A 22,139-nucleotide genomic window follows, 5' to 3' on the forward strand; every position below is an offset into this window, starting at 1 on the left:
AAATGGAGATAACAAAGCATCAATTTCCCAAGGTTGTTGTGAGGATAAAATGATATAATATTTGTGAAACTTTTAAAAATTTTTAAGTACTATACACATACTAGCTATTCTTCTTATCAAGTGAGAGATGTATTAGAATAGGCCAGATTCTCTGACTTTACCTTGTAATGTGAATTGTTTATCTAGATATGATTTATATCTCAGACCTTTCACATTGTAGTGTAGGTAAATTTTTATGTATATATATATATATATGCATATATATATGCACACAAATATATACACATATATACATATATATACAAATGCATATACATATACACACATGTGTATATATACACACAAATAACTTTTCTTTTACTCGATCCCTTATTTCTAGACATCAGTTGGGGAAAAGTCCTAGGGAATGCCACTCTTCCTGAGGCTTTCTTACTGGACCAGATGATTTACCTACCCTGCCACACTCTAAAATCTCAGGAAGGATTCATAAGCTGTCATTTTAAAATGCACAGAAACCACAAATGTCATGCAAATATATGCTACAGGAAAACAGGCTACCTTTAAAGGTAATAGCTGCAGAGCTTATAGTGCTCAAGTAGCCTAATAAAGGTCAATGAATACAGAAGGGATGATTAAGCAGGGAGACCAGAAGCATACAAAGCTTCATAGGTGAGCTGGAGAGATGTAGGTTAATTGCCTGGCCCCTCTTGGAGCACCAAAACAAGCTTATTCCTAATTCAGAACAGGTTGCCTGTTGTCAGGGTAATGTCTTTGTAAACATTTCTACATTCTAAAAGAGAACATAATTTCTGTTTCTCTGGTGTCTTCCTTCATTTATTGCTGTCTGAATTGAAAAGGCAGATGTTCGATTCAAGGAATTGTCTCCAAGGGTGGTTGGTTTGAGGTAAAATACTTAATAAATTAAAGTTTAGAGAGTAAGAAAATGCTACTTACGGAAAAGGACTCTATTAATACATTGTGGGAGAAAATAGCTCAGCCTGGTGGTCCTTAGCATTGGTTTTAGGAGAATTATGTGATTGGAAAGGAAGACTTTTGTCTTGTGTGAAGACTATATACTGGCTAGGCACCACACTGAATGACAAAAGGAGAAGAGTTTTGGATATCAAACAGAATCGCGGGATATAATTACTGAGTTAGTCTTATGTGTGAGTCAAATTCAGTTCCTGGAAACCAGTCTACTGACTTGACCTTGCCACCACCACCCCCTTGTAGCTCTTATGTATTTGTCAATGTCTCATCCTATCTTTGTACTCCTCTGGAAAGGGGGAGGTACTCTAAAACACTAATACCAATGGCCAGAAAATATATACTTATTTTTCCTGTGATTCTATTGATTCACTAACAATATTTACTGAAGACAAAGTCTCCTTCTCCTGCCACCTTTGCCTCCTGAATACTCATTGCTATTCACCTCAATCCTAGTCTCTATTTTCTTCCCTCTCTTCCATTGTGCCCTCTGGAATCCTTGCACTCTCATTAACAAACTACTTTCAGTTTTGCTCTTCGTATTCTTTTCCATTATCTTGTTTTCACAGAAAATTAGCTCAGTTTCCAAGACAGAGCATAGCTTCTCCTCTCCAGAGAAGGCTGTTTGAACCTTCACTCATTGTTCCCCAACACAATGAACCAGGAAGAAGAATTGGTATTCTTCTGCTATTTTCAGACCACATGTCTGCTATCATCACTTAGTAATTTTTTCTTTAAAGTGAACTCTATTTGCAGTATCTCATCTATGGTATATCGCCTGGTTCAGATCTTTGTTGCTATGATCTGTCTCTAAGTTTTTCTTCATCCTTTCTCAAGGAGTTCAGCACCTGGCTCAGTCTTTCCTTCCAGCTCAGAATGCTGGGGGAATTCAATATAATTTCCCTTCAAACACCATGGTTTCCTAGTTCATCAACCTCCTCGGCTCCCAAGACTGACAGTTTCACTCTAACTAGCACCCATACCTCTTTAACCTCTTTGATACTGAACTCAAAAATTCCCTTTTTTAAATCATTATAATGTCCTAGCATTCCCTCTTTTCCTCATTATTTCCAAACCTCTTCTTTGTCCAAACTGTTCCAAAATTTCTCTTTTCTCCTCAAACCTCTAATGATTCTTCCTCTCACTCCTTATAATTTGGAATTATGTGTAGAATGTAACATATAGAGATATAGATATATATCTATATACGTATATAGATATATATCAATATATATCGATATACTTTGACTGAAGTATTCCAGTGGTAGGCATATACCTCAAGAAGGTCAGTGATAAAAAGAAAGGCTCTATAGGCACATACACACACACATAGAAAACATCACTTTCTATAATAGTAAAGAAATGAAAACAAAATTGATGCTTTTTAACTGGGGAATGGTTAAACCATTTATGGCACATGTTAGTAATGGAGTTTTATTGGCGTATAAGAATAATGGATATCATGAATACAAAGAAATGTGAAGAGACCTATCATGAAATAATATGAATTTATATGAAATAAGTAAGCTGAACCAGAAAAACAGTATATTAAATGACTATGACAGCATAAATAAAAGGTCAACAGCAACAAAACAATTGAAACTGAATGCTATGGAATTATAATGACCAAACTTGGCCATAAAGAAGAAATATAAGAAGGCATTTCATTCCCTTCTTAGCAAGGATAGAGTACATGGATGTAGAGTATTGTCGTATTTTTTTGAAATGCTCTTCAGTTTTTTTGGATCATATATGTGTGTGTATATGTATGTATACATGTATAGACATGTGTATATTTGTGTATATATATACATATATATACACACACACACACACATATATGAAAAAATATCTTTTCTTTTCTATAAAATGTTTCCCTAGGAGAAGGATTTGGACAGATAAATTAGGGTAAATTATTAGGGATTGTTTCACAAATGATACACAGGAGGCAATGGAATGTTTGGACTCCAGCCTCTTGATCTGGGCACATGGGAGAGATAGGAAGACAGCTTCAGAGGGGTTAATAATCTTACTTTATTCTAATCTAGTCTTCTCAAAAGGGGTAATAACAGCACCAGCTCCTACAGCATTCCCTAATCACCCTTCTCACACAGTCCAGGGAGAAAGGGGATGGGGGAGGGGGCAACTACCCCTATGTCTCTATGGGGTCATTTGAGACAGGCATAGCATTCCAGTTTGTGCACTCCCCTAAATCCCCTCAAGCCTCAACGGAAGCCGATTGAAGCACACACAGCATTATACTGTCATCTTCCCCCATGGGTTCCCCACTCACTGACCATTGCTCACTTGCTTTTTTAGGGCAACAGACAAAGAAGGCGTCTTGCCAGCATTAAGCTCACAGGTTAACTTTAGCAATATTGTCATTTAGCACATGTGTAGTAAAAATCACATTATGTCACACCTATACCTCACTGTGCAACTGTGGTGGATATATTTGCAAGTCATAGGCCTAGGAAATATTATCTAACACCTGGGAAGTAGAGCTAGTCATGACCATGGAGTCAGGGAAACTAAACTCTAAAAAAGCATAGCAAAATCCTCCTTACTTACAGGGATAAAATAACTTATTTACATTTTATTATGCAAAAACAATAAAATTTGTGACTAGCTCTGGTTTATATACCACTCCAAAATTTCCTATGCAAAGTTCAAGTAAAAACCCTTGCAGTCTCTACCTCCATAAAAATTAATGACTAAATGGGGAAAGTGCTGAGACCTTCGAGGTGAGTAGAATGATTTCCTTTTGATTTGCTTTCCTCACTGATTTGACTAACATTGCTAATAAAAAGGCCGAGGCTCCCAATTCTATCCCAAGGTGTCATTAATGAAAAGAGAAAATTGGTTTGGACAACATTTTCTCCTCTTTTTCCGAGCTAAACTGTGATTTGTAACCACCCTTTTGGCCTGCAAAACAAGACTCTGCATTCTGGTGTGACCCTGCTATGTACTCCACAGAATAAAGCCCCAGATGGGACTTTATATTTCAGATTTGAAGTGTCTTAGAGATCCTATAGTTTGAGATAAATAATTTCAAGGATTGGAAACCTCTGTAGGGGAAACATGTTATACTTTGTGAGTACCACATTGTAACAGCAGAGGTGAAAGTCCAGTTCTATTACTACGTTATGGTTTCATTCGTTTAATGCTCATCTATTTATGGAGGTTATGCGTATCTATTTTTTCTCTCAAGTGGCAAGTTGTTTCCCTTGCCCCATAGAAAGTTATATTCACAAACACTTAACTTTGAGGCACTCACAAGGCAATTTTAAAGGTTAGCGCTGCCTGAGAACACTGCCCTTCTCTGCCTAAGATTTTACTATCATGTTGCCTAGAAAATCTCTCTGTCTCTACCTAGGAGGTATGGGTTCAAAACAACATAATCTAGGAACTCCCATCATTTGCCATGTTAGGGAATACATGTATTCCTCTTCTTTATGTCTTTCCAAAGTTCATGTTAATGACTCCTAGAGGCTGAGAAAATCCCCTACCCAGAAGTTGTACTCTTGGGATTGCCTTGAAAAGAGAAAGAGAAGATTTAGAAGGACCCCTAAGGAGTTAAAAGAAAATCTTCAATGAAAACTCATTTTATAGGATAGTGAAAAACAGTGGCTTCTCAATAACATTTCTTCCTCTCAAGTGTCCTCTGCAGGACAACCCAAGTCTTTTGAGTTCCTCTTCTAGGAAGAGGCACCAAGAGGCACATCTATATCCCTTCTGGGGAGATGGAATCAAAAGTTCCAACTAAAGACTCATCTCCTCTTATACTTGTCTAATTCATCAGGAATCTCTTGATTAACAAATTAATAATTTCAGTGGAATTAATCACAAAATATTAATCACAAAATGGATTCATTTTTAAAGATAGTTCTTGCTTTTAAAAGGTTATTTTCTAGAGACCTAATTAAAAAGACTGTCCCCAACACTCAACTACTTCTTTCATTCAATTCATTTACTATCAAGAGATAAAACATTGAACAGAGGACAGAGAACTAGCTTCAGAATGAGTGTGAGCTCAGGTCATGTCTCTTACAATGACTAGTTATGAAATTTAGGACAAGTCATTTTTTTGTGTCATTGACTTCAAATGTTATAAAATATTATAAACTGCAGGGTCTGCTTTGGTAGGAGAAGTTTTTGAGTTCACATTTCCTCAAGCCAATGAAAGCATAGGACCAAAATTAATTATTTAAAATATTATATGATACTTTAATTATATAAACATATATTTGTGCACATGTGAATATATATATAGAAATTCATAAATCTATGAATACATAAATATCCAAAGATATATGTATACACACACAGAGCTTTTTTCAACTCAAGGGTTACTTCTGTTAAACAAAATACATATATATGTGTATACACACATATATATATGCATACATACATAGATACACATATATACATGCATACACAAATATATGTATCTATGTGTGTATACACACATAGATACATATATATGTAATATATACATATAACAAGTTCATAAGGTGTGTGTTGGAACTGGGTTCGTTACAAGAGGAATGAATGTACATATGAAACCTCTATACATGTACAAGGAGCTCAGCAGTGCACGGAAAGTCTCAGATATTTAAGTTATAAGAAGAAGGGGAAGTCAAAGGGAAGGGGGAAAGAATTAATTCCCTCCTAAAGGGGAGTATAAAAGTGATGGCAAAAGCAGCATTCTTTTCCCTTGGGAACTTCTAGACCATGAAGACAGGGCGGCCTGCTTATCTATAAGGGTGCCAGTTTCTGAGTCGATCTAGACTGACTGGCACCTGTCTTGATTCCCAAGGACACACAGGGAGTCTAGTTTGGGATGCAAACAACAAATTATGTCAGGGAGGGGGGAGGAGGGTTTCATTCTTGACATGTCCAGGGCCTCCTTCACACAGCAGGTTCAGTGTGTCTAGAAAATGTGGCAAATCAAGAAGACAAGTTCAGGGGGCACCTTAACACTCCCTACAGTTACACTTCGTTGTTGTGAAGGCTCTCCCTTTTCAAATGATTTTACACTTACTTCTTTGTAAGTAGATCCCCAGCAGAGCACGGCTGGAACTGGTTTACATTTTGTCTTGGCTGCTCTAGGGCCTAGCCTAGTATTTTGCATAGAGTTGTTGCTTAAATGGTGTTATTGAATTGAATTAAGCAGCAGGTTGTCTATATATTGTTACACAATTTTTGTATGGGGGAAAATGTCACTATGTGTCCACAACACTCATTATCACTGAGGCAAGTCTTTGACCGTCCACTTCTCTTCATTTGTTCTCAGATTCCATATAGAGCATGCGCATTATGTCACGTATGATAACTTCGATGAATGACTGATGATTTTGCTGATATATATATGTATGTGTGTGTATGTGTGCATATATATGTATAGACATATAATTTTATATGTATAAAATTTTATATATATCTAGACCAAAATTTTATACATATATATATATATATATATATATGTATAAAATTTTGGTTTTGTTGGCTGGAATAAAGAAGTTATGCAAGGGAGAAAGTAGATGATAGTCATAATATGAATGCCTGTCAGCTGAGTTGGCAGTTACTAAAGCCCCAAGGAAGGAATCAGTTTCAAGGAATAGACTGTAAAAAGAAGATAGAAAACTGTAAAAGTTAGAGGTTTAATTAAAAGCTAATGGGGTGAAAAAACTAGATATATACACAGCGAAAATTATTTCTTTGTAAAACTTTTCTTTTTCTATATCAACTAAGCTATTGAAAAAAACTCAGAACTGATTATATGTGTGTGTGTCCATTTATAGCTGTTTATTTATTTCACATAGAAAATGTGAATCTTTTAGAAATCTGGACATATTCTATGAGATATAGCCCTACTAAATATGAATGCTTGAGATAAAAAATAAAAGTAATAACATTTCTCAGACTTGAAGTGATTCATAGTAGTATGGAATTTTTTTATTTGAAATGAACCATAGAGATTCTTTCATGTGAGATAAATCTGTTCAACAGAGAAGTGATTTCTAACTGTTTAAAACCCTCAAAATGTTTCCTTATTTTCTCTAATTCTATGGAATGCTAATTCTCAAAACTATATGCTTAACATTATACAACTGGTATAGGATATTTTTAAATGCTAAAAGTCTCATTGAGAAGAATCCCCCAAAGAAGAAAACAATTAAAAATAACTTACATCTTCAGGGATTGGAGGATGGTCTGAATGAACCTGGTTTCTATTATCCAATGCTTTTATTTAAAGACAACAGGGTACCTAGTCAATCAGTTAATCATGTACTATATTAAATTAATATTTTTAACTGGAGCTCGCTGTGATCATTTTTATTATTATGGTCATGCCAGAAAGGATTTTAAGAGCAATTCACCTGACCCAATTATCTCAGTGTGTGTATGTATAGGTGTACTTCAAGGGTCTATAGTTTTAACTAAATGAACCCTCCTTTCATCAGCCTGGACTACTATCGAACTTGCTGCTATAATGAACCATTCGTAATTTGCTGTAGTTCAATATTGCCCTATATTCAACGTTCTGATGAAAAATCTCTCTAAAATTAACTAGGCTGGTCCTTAAGCAATAGATGTACAGCTCATCATTAGACTTATGCTCAGATCCCTTTCAGCATGGCAGTATGCCAGAGTATGTGGTCTGTTGGCATAACCTTTGACAACCCAAAATCCTCTCCACAACACAAGGATTCATAGGAGGAGGACTCTCATAAAAGATGCACATATGGAATTGTTCTCATTCTCAAAATGTGAATAAAGCCATTCACTTGTTTACTTTAGGATTCTCCCTGTTGGTAAGCATTTAGGGAGGCACAATAAGTCTTTCAGACCACTAGGGTACCATTGAAATAATAAACTGAGAGAATAAATGCCTCCCTAAGTGTTCAGTATACTAGCAGTGGGTGAATGAGGCAGTGAAGATAATTGGGATAATTGAATGAAAGTCATGCTCAAGCTTACAAACAATTATAACAGGAAAAAATGTATTTCAGACATGGTGCTTATGTACATGCTCATGTGTGTGTGTGGGTATATTTGAACTTGTATGCATGTTTCTGTACACACATACATGTGGCAGCCTGATGTGGTATATATAGCACCTACCTTGGATTCAGGAATATCAGAGTTAAAGCCCTGCCTCTGCCATACAGTGACTATATGACCCTTGACAAATCATTTAGCCTCTCAGTGCTCTGGGAAACTATAAGCTTATATAATTTTATAGCCATAGAAGACCACAATTTACAGGATTGCCAATCTGCATCACTGGGAAGATTTTCTGTAGGATCCAGGGTTTCATCCACAGATAAAGCCTTAGTTCTAGAAACCCCCACCCCTGAAAGTATCTATATTCAATTCAATAAACATTTATTAGGCACCTACAGTTTGGATCCACACATAAATACATGCACATATATGTATATACACATGTTTATACACACATACATGCATGCATATATGCCAGCTAAGTGGCAAAAGTGAATAGAGTGCTGGGTCTGAATTCAGATCACCTGAGTTCAAATCTGGTCTCAGACACTTACTAGCTATGTGAGCTTGGGAAGTCACTTTACCCTCTTTGCCTCAGTTATTCTAGTAATATTGCTAAGAAAATCTCAAATTGAGTCATGAAAAGTCACACATTATTGAAATGACTGAAGAATAACAATACATAATGCATACAAACATGTAGACATATGTCATATGTATCACATGTTACATACATATGAACTCATACACACACATATACTTATATATAAATATAAATGTGGACGTACATGTGATCTCTATAGTTAAAGGACATTGGCTCAGACCTTATCTCTATATAACTTGTATGGCCTTGAGCAAGTCATTTAACTGTCTTAAGACTTAGCTTCCTCATCTATAAAATGGGAGAATGAGGCTAGATAGCCTCTAAATTTCCCCCAGTTCTTGATCTATGATCACATAGTCCTATATCACCAATTTGGCTAGTCCCATACTGATCTAATTAGCTAACTAGCTGTGAAACCTGGGGCAAGACATTTAAACTTCCCTAAGTGTTCATTTCATCACCAGTAAAGGCGAGATTACAGTAGCAGATCTCTTAGGTTGTTTCTAGCCCTAAAACTCTTTGATGCTAGATTTAAAGTACTATTATCAGACACTATTGGATATAATTCCATTTCTCACACTTGTACATTTCTGAGATCCGTGGGGAAGAAACTGAACACATAGAATTGAGCTCTGATTTTGAAGTTTGCCCTTTATATCAATTTAATCACTTATTTGTGCACCTTATGTTCTCTGTTGAAGTCACAGTACAAACATCCTATATCATGAAACACTTTCATAACTTCCTCTCTTTAGAGCCACTACAAAGAAAATTGCCTTTTCCCACATTCATTCCTTAATAGCCTTGGAACAATTATCTGCTGCCTATTAGACTGCATGTCAACATAAAAGACTTTAAACGGCAGTGCATGATTCCCATTATGAGATAACACTCTTTTGCAGAGAATTCATTGCTGTGTGATGCTGAACTTGACATTTCTTTTAGCAGCATTTAAAAAATAATGCCATCCATTGCTGAAATCCCTGGTCTTCAAATCAAAGGAAAAATGAGATATTCCTATATTAAATCTCCTCCATAACATAAAACAGTATTCTTTCTCTCATCTCATCTTTCTATTGACTCCCTAATGGAAACTAGAAGGAATTTCTAGTATTGTGATACATGAAGGGCCTCACATCCATTATCCACTGCACGCAGAGACATTACAAATCAAAGAACTACAAAACAAACATGCAAAAAAAATACATTATGCAGTCAGTGAAAAAGTCAGGATTAATGACTATACATCAGTAGAGAGGCATCATGATTTGATGGACAAAGTGCAAGCCTCAGAGTCAGGAAGACTTGGGCTCAAATCCTGTCCCTCTGACACATACTGACTGGGTGACTCTTGATAAGTCACTTAATTCCTTAGTGCCTCATGATAGAATCTAAGACTACAAGTTACAAAGAGGTTGTGATCATATTAGCAGGGGGCCTTTCCACATGGAGAGTCCTTTAAAATACTGAAATCACAGGAGATTTTTTTTGGGACCCCCCCCCCAAAAAGGTCACATGTGTTATTCTATATTTTATTTTTTGGTGTGCCAAATTTGTTTCTTCAATGGACAAGGTCAAAGAGCAGAGCAATGAGAGTAAAAATCAAGATACTAGGATTCTAATCCTGCCTCTTCTAATCAATTAATCAGAAGAATTAAGAACCTATTATGTGTCAAGCACAAAGATAAGATGAAATACTTCCTATCTTTAAGGGAATGCCATTCTATCAAGGCACTAACTTAACTGTGTCACCTTAGGCATAGAATCCAAGGCTCAAAGAGTGTCAGAGTTGAGAGGGTCCCCAAAGAGTAACTATTTTAATCATAAATAAACACAATGAGACAATCACTTTCCTTTTTGTGAATAATACATTTCTGTTAATGTAAAATAAGATTATATTAGCTTTCTTGTCTCCCTTATTCAACTGTTGAACCATATGGAAACTACACTTCCCCCAAACCTCTAGGTCTTTTAGTACTCACTACTTTCTAACTTATGTCTCTTTCTGCAGTTGATTTAAGAGAAAGAGAGAAAAACCAGACTTAAAATTCATCTCAATTAAATTTCATATTATTGACTTCAGTTTATGGCTCTAATCAGTGGAGGTCTGCTTGGATTCCAGTTATTATCGAGTGTAATTCACCTCTCAGGGTCCCTGTTTCCTTATTTTTTTAAATCAAAAGGCTAAACTCAGAAGGTCCCTTTCTGCTCTAATTTGTTGGGCTAAATGAATTCCTGACTATGCAATTCTAATTTCTCATGATCCAGACCGTGCCAGAGATGGCTAATAATGTGATAGAGAAATAAGAGCTTGGAGGCATAGTTGATAGAGTGCCAGATCTGGAGTCAGGAAAATTCATCTTCCTGAGTTCAAATCTGGCCTCAGATACTTACTAGCTATATAACCCTAGACAAGTTACTTAACTTTGTTTCACTTAGTTCCTGATGTATAAAATGAGTTGAAGAAGGAAATGGAAAACCACTTCAGTATCCTTGCCAAGAAAACGCCAAATGGAGTGACAAGTTGGACACAATTAAAAAATGACTAAGCAGCTACAACAAAATATAGAATTTTTTTTTACTGTATTCGAGAGTTAACACAAACTATTCTCTTAATTTGCAATCAGGTGCAGAGAAATTCCGGAAAGGTTTGAGTGTTATAACACATTGTTCTTCCTGGGGGCTTCATGGACCCACCATTTATGGCATATACTACCAGGTACTCAAGGCAACCAGGGTAGACCACTTCTCTTTTTGTCAACAAAATTCTCAGTGTTCAGAGAAACTCCACAATAATAGATACTTTTTAATATTAATTTCATACAGGATACCCTGTTTTAATCCTGAGGGAGAATGTCATTACAATTATGATGCTATAAAAACAAATCACAATTAAAGCACCCAAAATGCTAGATAAGTCAAATAAAGAACAGAAGGTAAAAGGCCATGAAATCCATTAAAATAAACAAGCAAAAAAGGCCTTGGAGTATTCCTAGTGTGTGACTAAATTAGCAGCAACCTGGAAAACTCCATTTTTCAAATCTATTTATTCTGTGCTAGAGAAACTTATGCTTTCATTTCAACTCTTTCCATTAGTATTCTTTTAATTCCAACTTGAAAATGATTTTTATATTGCTATTCTTTCTTTTAGTTTTTCTTCATTATCCACTAAACCTCCTTAAAATTTAATTTATTCTTCAGTCTATAACCCAGGAGTCAGCAATATTTCATGAACTAAAAAGTAGAGCACTATTTTTCCCATTCACTTGACTAATTGGAGGAAAGTATATTAAATTTGGATAAATTATGTTTCTTCTTTCCTCAATAAATATATCACTAGAATTCATAGGATAGATTTATTTGTTCTCCAAACCTTCAAAGTCCTACCAGTAGTAAACAAGAGGTTGTCCTACAAAAATGCTCACATTTGCAAAGTTTTCTATCAAGGTTTGGAAACTTCAGATTTTCATGACTCAATTTAATCTGGCCAGCGGCTATCCATGTCACGGTAAACCCTTGGTTAACTGGAAGATACAAATTACATCAACTGTATATCACGCATAACAATAAAACACAATACCTTACATAGATTTCAATTGGTTAGAGCAAATACTTAGGCTGGCTGTGTCAGTGATGAACGAAAATTTTCCAAAGTCACTTTGACTCTAGAAACCTTACCTTCCTATTCAAACTACTTTAAAATTTTCTTCATTTCGCATGAATTACTTAAACTTTCTGCTTTCTATCTATTCATGATTTGGGGAAAACTCATTTATTCTACACTGATAGATTAATAGATATTTTAGAGATCCATTTAAAATTGTAGAATACATTATGCTTAACAAATTAAAAATATAAATGACGTTACTGTCAGTTGATGATGAGGTAAACTAGGTCTTATCTGTGGTACAAAATTAAAAAATTTCCAGCTCTATTTCTCTTGGTAAAAATACAGGTTGAAAGCAATTTTACTGTGTTTCTGAAACCATATAATTAAAAGCTAGAACAATGTAACTGAAAATTTGGAATGGAAATTTTCGTTGTAATTTATCACTTATTTTTAACATTTTTTTTCTTAATTTTCAATTCAAAATTTTCTCCCTTTCTCCAATCCCTTTCCCACCCATTGAAAAGGCAAAAAATATGATATCAATAATACAGGTGAAATTATGCAAAATTTTGGCCATATTAGCCATGTTGTAAAAAAACAAGAAAAATAGTGACAGTGATAAAATGTACTTTTATTTCTACTCAGAGTTCATAAGTTCTCTATCTAGAGAAAGATAGCGTTTTTTATCATGAATCCTCTGAAAATGTCTTGGATCATTGTCTTGATCAGAACGGCTAAGTCTTTTATAGTTGTTCACAGAATATCTTGTTTTCACTTTATTGACTAAAAGTACAATTTAAGTTGGGGTATCTTTAAAATTTTTAAATTCTTACTACCTCCCAATAACACTTGCATTTCATGAATTCATGTGAATGAACAAATGAATGAAAAAACATTTATTAAGCATTTAGCATGTGCACATTTTCTTATTAAGTGCTAAGTATACAAAACCAAACAAAAGGTAAAGCAATCTCTGCCCTGGAGAACTTACACCCTAATAAGAGAGATTTTGTCACTTAAACATAACCAATTCTTCACGACTCCATGAATCATAGCCCACCTGGCCCTTCTATCCTCTACTAAGTCTGGAACGCCAATGCGGCTCTGCCCAAGGGCTCTTCTGGACCCTCCTGGCTTTAGAGTGATTATCAATAGTCACTGTTGCTGTTTCCCTCCCACTCTGATGTCTTTTTCTTGGCCTCATTAAAGGGGTCATGCTCTGGATACTTCTTAAATAGTCCTATTCAATGAATGGGCATTGCCTCACTCTAAGTGAGTACCTACAAAGACCTTGGTCTAAAGGGGCCGAAGCCTCCCAGTGCATCCTAGGTCATCTTCAGTCGTCCTGATGAATATCTGGTCACTGGATTCAGATGGCTCTGGAGGAGAAGTGAGGCTGGTGACCTGCACAACCCTCTCCACTCAAAACAAAGTCAGGTCAAGTCATGTCATCATTTCCCTGATGGCATGGTCTTCAGAAACCAAGGATGAGCACAACAGCTGTATGAAATGATCTCTTCGTTCTGCTCACTTCACTTTCCATCAACTCATACAGATCTTCCCAGGGTTTTTTAAAACCAGCCTACTTGTCTTTTGTACAATGGTCTTCCATCACAATCATGTACCACAATTTGTTCAGATTTGTTCAGACACTCCCTAATTAATGGGTAGCTCCTCAATTTCCAAGTCTTTAACACCACAAAAAGGTATGTGTATATATATATATAGACACACACATATACACAAACACACATATATACATATACATATATATGTGTGTATGTATGTGTATATATATATATATGTGTGTGTCTCGTGTCTCTCCTTACACACACGCACACGCACACACACGCACACATGTCCTTTTTCTTTTTCTTTGATTTCTTTGAGATACAGATGAAACCTAGTAGTAATATTGCTGGGCCAAAGGGTATGCACAGTTTTATAGTTCATTGAGCATACTGGAAAAGAAATATAAAAATAAGTAAGCTAATTGATATAAAAATTTTAAGTGAGAGATACTAGAAGAACAACTAAGCAGTATATTAAATTTCAGATAGTCTTGGGGATTAAGTTCAGGTCACCACAAACAATACCTTGGTATAGGTCAAAAGATTTCATAGGCCTATCTGAAAATGTGCAATGATATGTTGTCAAGGCAATAGAGTATTGAGGCAAGAGCACTGGAATTAGAGACAAAGTTAGGAGCTCAAGTGCACCTTAGGCTTTTATTGCTTTAGACCCTGAACATGTCACTAAAATTTTTTAGCCTATTTATCTTTCTGTCTCTCTGTCTTTCTCTCTCCCCCAACTCAACAAAGAATAGAGCAAAGATTATTTTTAAAGCTTAGGTGCTTATATATTGGACAAGGCTTCTTATTGTCCTTTTTCTTATTTGTTACAGCAATTTGTTTTAAAGTTAAAACACACACACACACGCATTCACCTTTTGTTCTCAAGCCTTTAGCTTATTATTTTTAATGGCTACTGCAAACAAAATCAAATCAATAAGACTTTCCCAAGCATTTACTATGACTTTTAAGTATATGGTGCCCTAAAATGTATTTGTTTTCCTCCATGGTTCAATGGTCTTGAAGAGAATTAAGTTTCTTTCTCACTGGAAAGTGATATCTCTAAAGAATACAATTGTGCAATTCAGCAACTCTCAAAGGTTGTACATTTGTATATGATCTTCACTACTGAGTAATACTTTGTTTTAAATAGAACCAGTGGATCAATCATTCCTATAATATTCAGGGATGGAGAGAGTGGAAGATGGGGGGAATCACTGTTTAATTACAACCAGATGATTTTTCTTCCTGTCAGCTCTTTCATCCTGAAAATCAGGAAAGAGGAGCCTTCTAGATTACCACAGGAACATAGGGTAAGAGCTAGAAGAGACCTTAAAAGACAACTTTTTTCGAGCTTCTTAAATGAGGAAAATAAGGCTATTTGATTAAGGGACTTTCCCAATGTCACATAAATATTAAGCATTGCAGGTAAAATTTGAACCCAGGTTCTCAGACTCTGCTATCAGCAGTAGTGAGTGACCTTTTCCTTCTGCCATAGAAAGATCTTCTTTCTCTGAAGAGGTAAGGGCATTCTTCTAAGAAGGCAAAAAGATGTTAAACGATTGTATAAACTCAGGACTAAAGTATAGTGATCTGTTTAGCATCTTTGATACACCTCTCTAGAGGTAATGATTTTCCAGTTTACTTGATAAGCCTGTCCAACCAAAAATGTCCCTCCCTTAGTAGCAATGACTTATTTCTTTGATCATGTTGCCAGTCTATCACCTATGAAGAATGTGTTCATTCTAACTACAATGAGATAGAATACTAATAGGTGGGGAGGGGAGGAGGGATTCAGTAGTTCATTAGTTAAAGCATAGAAAATTGTTCATTGGTTAAAGCATGGAGGAAAAATAATAATAATAGCCAATGTTTATCTAGCACTTTAACTTTATAAAGAGTTTTACATGTATTTTCATATTTGAATCTCACAACAACCCTATGAAATAGGAACAGGTATTGCTGTCAGTCATTACAGAATGGCAAGGTGACTTTGCCCATGGTTCAGACAGTCAGCCTCATAGACAGAATTCAGCTCCAGGTTTGATGACTCCAAGTCTTTTGCTCTTTCTCCTGAATCATGCCATCTCTTTAAAAAGGTAAGCATGTGCCTCAGTGAATTTGAGTCCAAAATTTTCAAAGGAAACACATCTTGTTTATTCATTTTTTGAACCAGGAAAAAGTTTGAACCTCAAATGTCAGGAACATTCAACAACACATTCATTTAACAAGCATTTATCTCATGCCTATGATGTGCTAGGCAAAGAGTAGGTACCAAGATGAATGAGATGTGGTCCCTGCTCACACTGAACATAGTTTCATTAGAGCCAAGAAATCTGTGAATACTCAGATACAAAGATGAAAAATGGTGCTGTCTTTGCATCCCTTGAACTTACAGTCTATTCTGGGGATAAATTAAATTTCAGCATAAGTACCACATCAGATCCAAGGGCTTTCCTAATTTCTTCCTGGATTTTAGTAATGTCTTCTCCCTGAAGTAATTTGTGTTTCTTTCTGTGTATGTCTATATGTGTGAGGGTATGTTTCTTTCACTTATATATATATATATATATATATATATATATTGTTTCTACCCAGTAGAATACAAGATTATTGACCAGGGATTATTTCCAGTTTTGTCTTTTTTTATTTCCATTGCCTAGACCATATTGAATTGAATTGAACTATATGCAGTATAAGACAAAACACAATAAGTATATGGGGATGGGTGTGAGGGAGCAGTATGAAAGCTTTGTTTTTAACATTAGAACCTTTTGGGAGTAAAGCAGAATGAGAAGAGAAAAACCAAAATATATGTACATATATCTCTCAGTAGCATTGGTGTTCAAAAAATGTGGTTGTTTTTGCAAAACAGGGAAGTGAAAGCAGATGGCAAGGACCAGAGGCTGAAAAGGAGAATCCTGCTATTCTTTTCATCTCCAAATTGTACTCTCTGGTCCATGATTCTTAGCATCGCAGAGTTTACAGGAGAGTTCATTATGGGTACAGGTAGGCCCTCCTTGTGTAACATAGGCTGATAGGGAAAGATAATCAAAGTCAAATGGCTTTGCTGTATTTGTAGATTGCAGTCCTGTAGGAATTTCACCCAGCATTCTGTTAAGTTAGGAATATCCATTCCTTCCCTAATTCAGTGAATCCAAAGAAATGGGTCAACATGAATGCTGATGTTGTTTGCTAATTCTCTTCCACAAAATTTCTCCAAGGGCAGATTTTAAGAGCCTCGTCAAGTGAGCACTGTGGGCTATCCCAGGGAAATGAGAGTAGAGTCAGGAAACTGGATTCAGTATCAATGCTAATCTACTTTTTATTGAAGTATTTGTCCTTTACCACCATCTCACTCTTGAAAAGTTTATATAAATATAACAGATGCAGATTGAGCTTGTTTTCTCTTATTTTTCTATGTAATTGAAATTGTGTCTTTGTTGTCCAAAAGAATGTCAACAACTTTCTTTGAACAACTTCATAGAACTGAAAAGATTCTACTTATAAATGGACTGAAACATCAATGTTGTAAAGGCCTTAAACTGTCTTATTTCGTTAAATTTTTAAACTTCATGTTCCCAAAGAACTGCATTTTCCCCTAAGAACTTTCAGACATTTTACATGCTGCCATGTCATGCTTTCCTTTCTCTGCCAGGCTATTTTTATAGGCCAAGCCTATATCCAGAATCGTGTGTCTTTTAATATTCATTTAGTTAATTTCAGCAGTCATGAAAGCTGCTTCTTTTCTTCTTTCTGAGGATGCAGTGAATGTGATATCTGGGTGCATTAGGAAAAGCTTTATGAAGAAATGGACACTTCAAGTAGACTATAACAAAAGGGGTTGATTTCAACAGACAGAAATATGAAAGGATTCCACTCCAGAAATGTAGTCTACGCAAATACATGAAGCCAGAGAAGGCAGAATAGATGACAGGATAACTTCAGGGAATTGTAAGTAGTGCAATAGAATTGGAACAAGGAATGAATAAAAAGGAGTGATATGAAAAAGGTTGGAAAGGTAAATTAAAGTCTTAGCATGGAAGGTTTGGAATACCAGGATACAGATACTGTATTTTATCCTTTAAGAAATAGGGAGATATTGAATACCTCTTAGCAAGGGAGTCACAGGGCATATCTGGATAGACGGGTAGATAGACAGATATGCATATCTTTATACACACACATGCATATGCACAATACATACCATACCACCTATGTGTGTATATATATATGAATATGCATACATACATGTATGTGTATGCATGCATATTATACTTTTGCACACATTCATGTGTATATAAGTGCATGTGTATGTGTAAATATATATCAAGTAAGAAAACTTGGGCAGCTATGTGAAGGATAAATTGGCATGAGGAAAATTGAGGAATTAGGGAATTGTTCTGTAGCTACCAGGGCCCAAATGGGTTAGGATTTTTAATGAAAAGACAGATCAAGGAAGAATCCTTGGAAAACATGATTCTTGCACTGGGTCATAAAGTAGGACTAGTATTCTAATAGACAGAAATACCAGTTTCAGTGAGGTGTAGTGTACATGGAAAGTAGCAGTATGATATAAAGCAAATAAGATAGCATAGCCCCCCGATTGTTCAGGGCTTTGAATGGCAAGCTAAATAACTGTAATTATGTTTAGCTGACAATAGTGAGCCACTGAAGAGTTTTGAGCAAAGGAACAAGACAAAAACCTATGAAAAAAAGGAAGTTTGCAACATCAATACGAATGTGGACTGGGGAGAAGAGAGTGTAGGGCTAAGAAGAGAAGTTAGAAAGCCATTATATGTAATAGTTTAAGTGGGGTAATAATGAGGCCTATGTTAGACTATGAAAAGGAGATTAGAGAAAGAACCCCAGAGAAATTGCAGAGGTAGAATTGATAAAAGTTAAAAATCATGCCAAGATTCTGACCATGAGAGGCAGGAGGAATACAGGTACAGAAATTATGGTGTTGCAAAGGATAGTAGATTTCTGGAGAAAACATAAGTTCAATTTTGACATAGTGTTTGAAGTTTGCAGGATGACAGGAACCATTTTCATTTTACAGATTGGGAAACTGAGATCCAGATTAGATTAAATGACTTGCCTATGGTTACACAGCTACTAAGTCAAAGAGCCAGGATTCAAAATTGAAATCTAGGACTTTTGATTGCAAATTCAATGTTTTTTTTTTATTGTACTATGCACACCAAGTGCAGAGTTCTACTAGTAGACATGAGAAGATATCTTTTAGGTAGCTTGCAGTATAACTGAAACTCAGGAGAAAGAAAAGGTTGAGGATTCAGATATTGGTGTCACCTGCCGATGGATAGTAGATAAAACCATGGGAATGAATGAACTTGTCAAAGGAAAAGTAATTGTGTTTTTGCTTTTGTTTTGTTTTGTTTTGTGGTGTAGAATTTGCCATCTTGTGCTCTTTTCATCCATCACTACCCCAGCATGGATTAAGAAAAGGAAAAAAAGCAGTAGTTAAACCAAGAAGGGGGTAAAACCCAAGTTATAACTCACCCCCTTGATAGAGCTTCCTGGTAGCCTCCTGCTATGTTAATTAGCTTTCTGGTCACCTACAGGGATAAAAAGTACCAGACATATGAGGTTGGAGTCCTTCCAACTTGGTAGATACCTAGAAACCACATGAATCCCATATTCTTCCCTTGTGACCAGTGCATTTCTATATGAAGTCAAGAAGGGAAAGATGATATATCCATAGAAGCTAAGTGCCACTCTAGCTTTGTTGTATGCCCTAGCTACATTAGGGCTAAGTAAACTTCATTTTATTAACTGTTCAATGATCTGTGGGTGATTCATTTCAATCCAGCATTGAACTTGGACTAGCAGGGTGACAGAAACAGTCTTGCCTGTAACAACTGCTATTCAATTAACTAGTAAGTTGAAATGCCTTTTTAAAACCAGTCCAATTCAATCCAATAATTATTTTTAAGGATTTACCTCACACTGGGTACTTTGATAGATTCTAACACACATACACACACACATACACACACACACACACACATACATGCACACACAAATGAAAAGCAGTCCCTGTCCTCCAAGGGACTTTTATTTTCTTGAGGAGATATAACATGAAAAGAGATGATTATATATCACGAGGATTTCAGAAGGAAGAGAATACTTAAATTTAGGAGGATTGGGGAAGATTCAAAAATATAACTTGATTATATGAAAAGCAAATGCAGATATGGCTCTAGATAAACAGCTCTCCCTTAGGCAAATAACACCAACGAGGGTGACTTGACAGGTAGAAAGTTGAACTCAATGAAATTACTCTGTCAGAAAGTGTTGCTTGGTGTATGGGAAAGTTTATATGCTACACTGAACAGGTGATGGTGTATCTGACATATTTAAGGTATATATTTAAGACTGAAGTACACTTTCATCATTTCCTGAAATGTCAGCTGTGCATGGTTCTCCCTAACCTTTTAAAAATGTAGGTATAGAGGTCTTAAATCCTCTTTAGTGAAATAGAAATCGAAGTTATAATTTTTGCCTTGTCTAAAAATAATAAAAATTTAACATGCTATGAAATTCTTCTCCTCTCCTCTTTTTTTTTCCTTTCTTATCCCCACCAAGTAATACTAAGAATATGGTGTTGAAATTATACTTTCGGGGTATCCTTTTCAGACTGGTCCACTAATTATTTGTACATAATGATATATCACTACATGTTGGAGATATTAACCATTCATTCATTTCTATACCACCATGATTACAACCCATTACCAGAAGAATAAAACTGACTGAACAGAGTAGCCCAAAAGCATAAACAAAATGTGAACATATGAGCAAGTAAGAGTATAGGCTGAGTCCCCCTAGCCTTGGCCATCCTCTGGTAGGCATCACATTTTCTGTACTGGCAGAAACTGAGTCATCATATTTAAATATTTAAAGAAAAAAAATTAAAACAACAGTAATAATACACATAACAGATCCTGTGTAATGGCACTGTTGACCTTAAAATCACTTTAGCAAATAATTCCACAAATTGGTAGGGCTTGCCAACACTCAATTTGGCCTGTTAATTGGCATGTGTCCCACTCTACTGAAGAGTAATCTCCCCAAATCACACAATTCACATGTTCCCAACATATTCTTAGGCTATTTGCTTGAATAAACTCAAACACATTCTATCCTTATTTCTTATATAATTTATCTCTTCTTTGATAGTTGGAATCCTTAATACTTAAAACCCTCTGTCTTGCTTATCTTCGTCTACTTACATTCTCTTTCTGTCTGTAGATGGAGTCATTGGCTGAGCAAATAAAAATTTTGCATCTCTTCCTTGCCCCATCTTCCTGATATATTTACCTGCTGCTGCTGCTAATGAGAACAATTATAACTAGCACTTATGTAGAGTTGTAAACTTTATGCGAGTTCTCTCTCTTGATTTTCACAATAACGCTTCAGGATAGGTACTATTATTATCCCCATTTCACATTGGGGAAACTGAGGCTGAAAGAAGTTAAATGCCTTGCCCAGAGTCAGAGGCAGGTCTTTCTGACTCCAAGTCCAGCAATATGTGCACTGTGTCACTTAGCTACTTCTTTATGCAATCCTCATTAAATCTCAAGGGGATGTGATAACCCAATCACCTGACAGATTCATGACTATCATTCTTGTGCCTGGAGCAAGTGACACAAAATATTCCTAGGACAAGGAGTTTGGGGAGACGGAGAGAATTTGGACTTTAGGACGCAAGGTTCTATGGGGGGGATAATCCATTGGAAGGTAGGGTGGATATCAGCACTATGGATAGAGGTCCTAAGTTATTTATGGTGAGACTGACACTGTAGGATGAGAGAAGACCAAGCTAGGGAAAAGATCATTACCTGGGTTGTGATTTTCATGGATGAAGAACATTATAGCTTCCTACATTAACCAATTATTTAGGGAAAAAAATGTCCCTAATTCCTGCTTCCAGCCACTGATGAAGTTCAAGTGCTGTCTTTATAAAACCTTCTTTATTTTAGCACCTTAGGAAAAAGACCCAGTCACCGTAGTCTAGTTATGGTCCTGAATGCTGGAGCCTCTGAAGAAAACAAAGGCTCTGGGACTGACACATATATTGTTTTATATATATATATATATATATATATATATATATATATATATATATATATATATATATATATATTACAGGGGGGAATAAATTGCTGTTTCCTGTCTCTCCTTGGCCTCATAAATTCCTGTTCTCTCTCTCATTTTTTCTTCTACTTCTTTCTTTCTCTTCCCACTCTCTCACCTGCAGCTTCTCCTGTAGATCTGAAAGATAATGGAGCATTCTGGAGAGTAGCTATACTTAGAAGTCACTGCAAGTTCT

At 35.8% G+C, this 22,139-nt stretch overlaps 1 long non-coding RNA gene across 1 annotated transcript in view; it reads left to right on the plus strand.

Moving 5' to 3' along the window:
• Nucleotides 1-800: 800 nt before the first annotated feature.
• LOC140498361 (uncharacterized) overlaps nt 801-22,139 on the plus strand; it is a 42,053-nt gene continuing 20,714 nt past the window's right edge. The window contains exon 1 of the long non-coding RNA XR_011965076.1: nt 801-904. This is a non-coding gene — a long non-coding RNA (uncharacterized lncRNA). The remainder of the gene's footprint in view (nt 905-22,139) is intronic.

Source organism: Notamacropus eugenii, chromosome 4, assembly GCF_028372415.1.
Source record: "Notamacropus eugenii isolate mMacEug1 chromosome 4, mMacEug1.pri_v2, whole genome shotgun sequence".
Lineage (NCBI taxonomy): Eukaryota > Metazoa > Chordata > Mammalia > Diprotodontia > Macropodidae > Notamacropus > Notamacropus eugenii.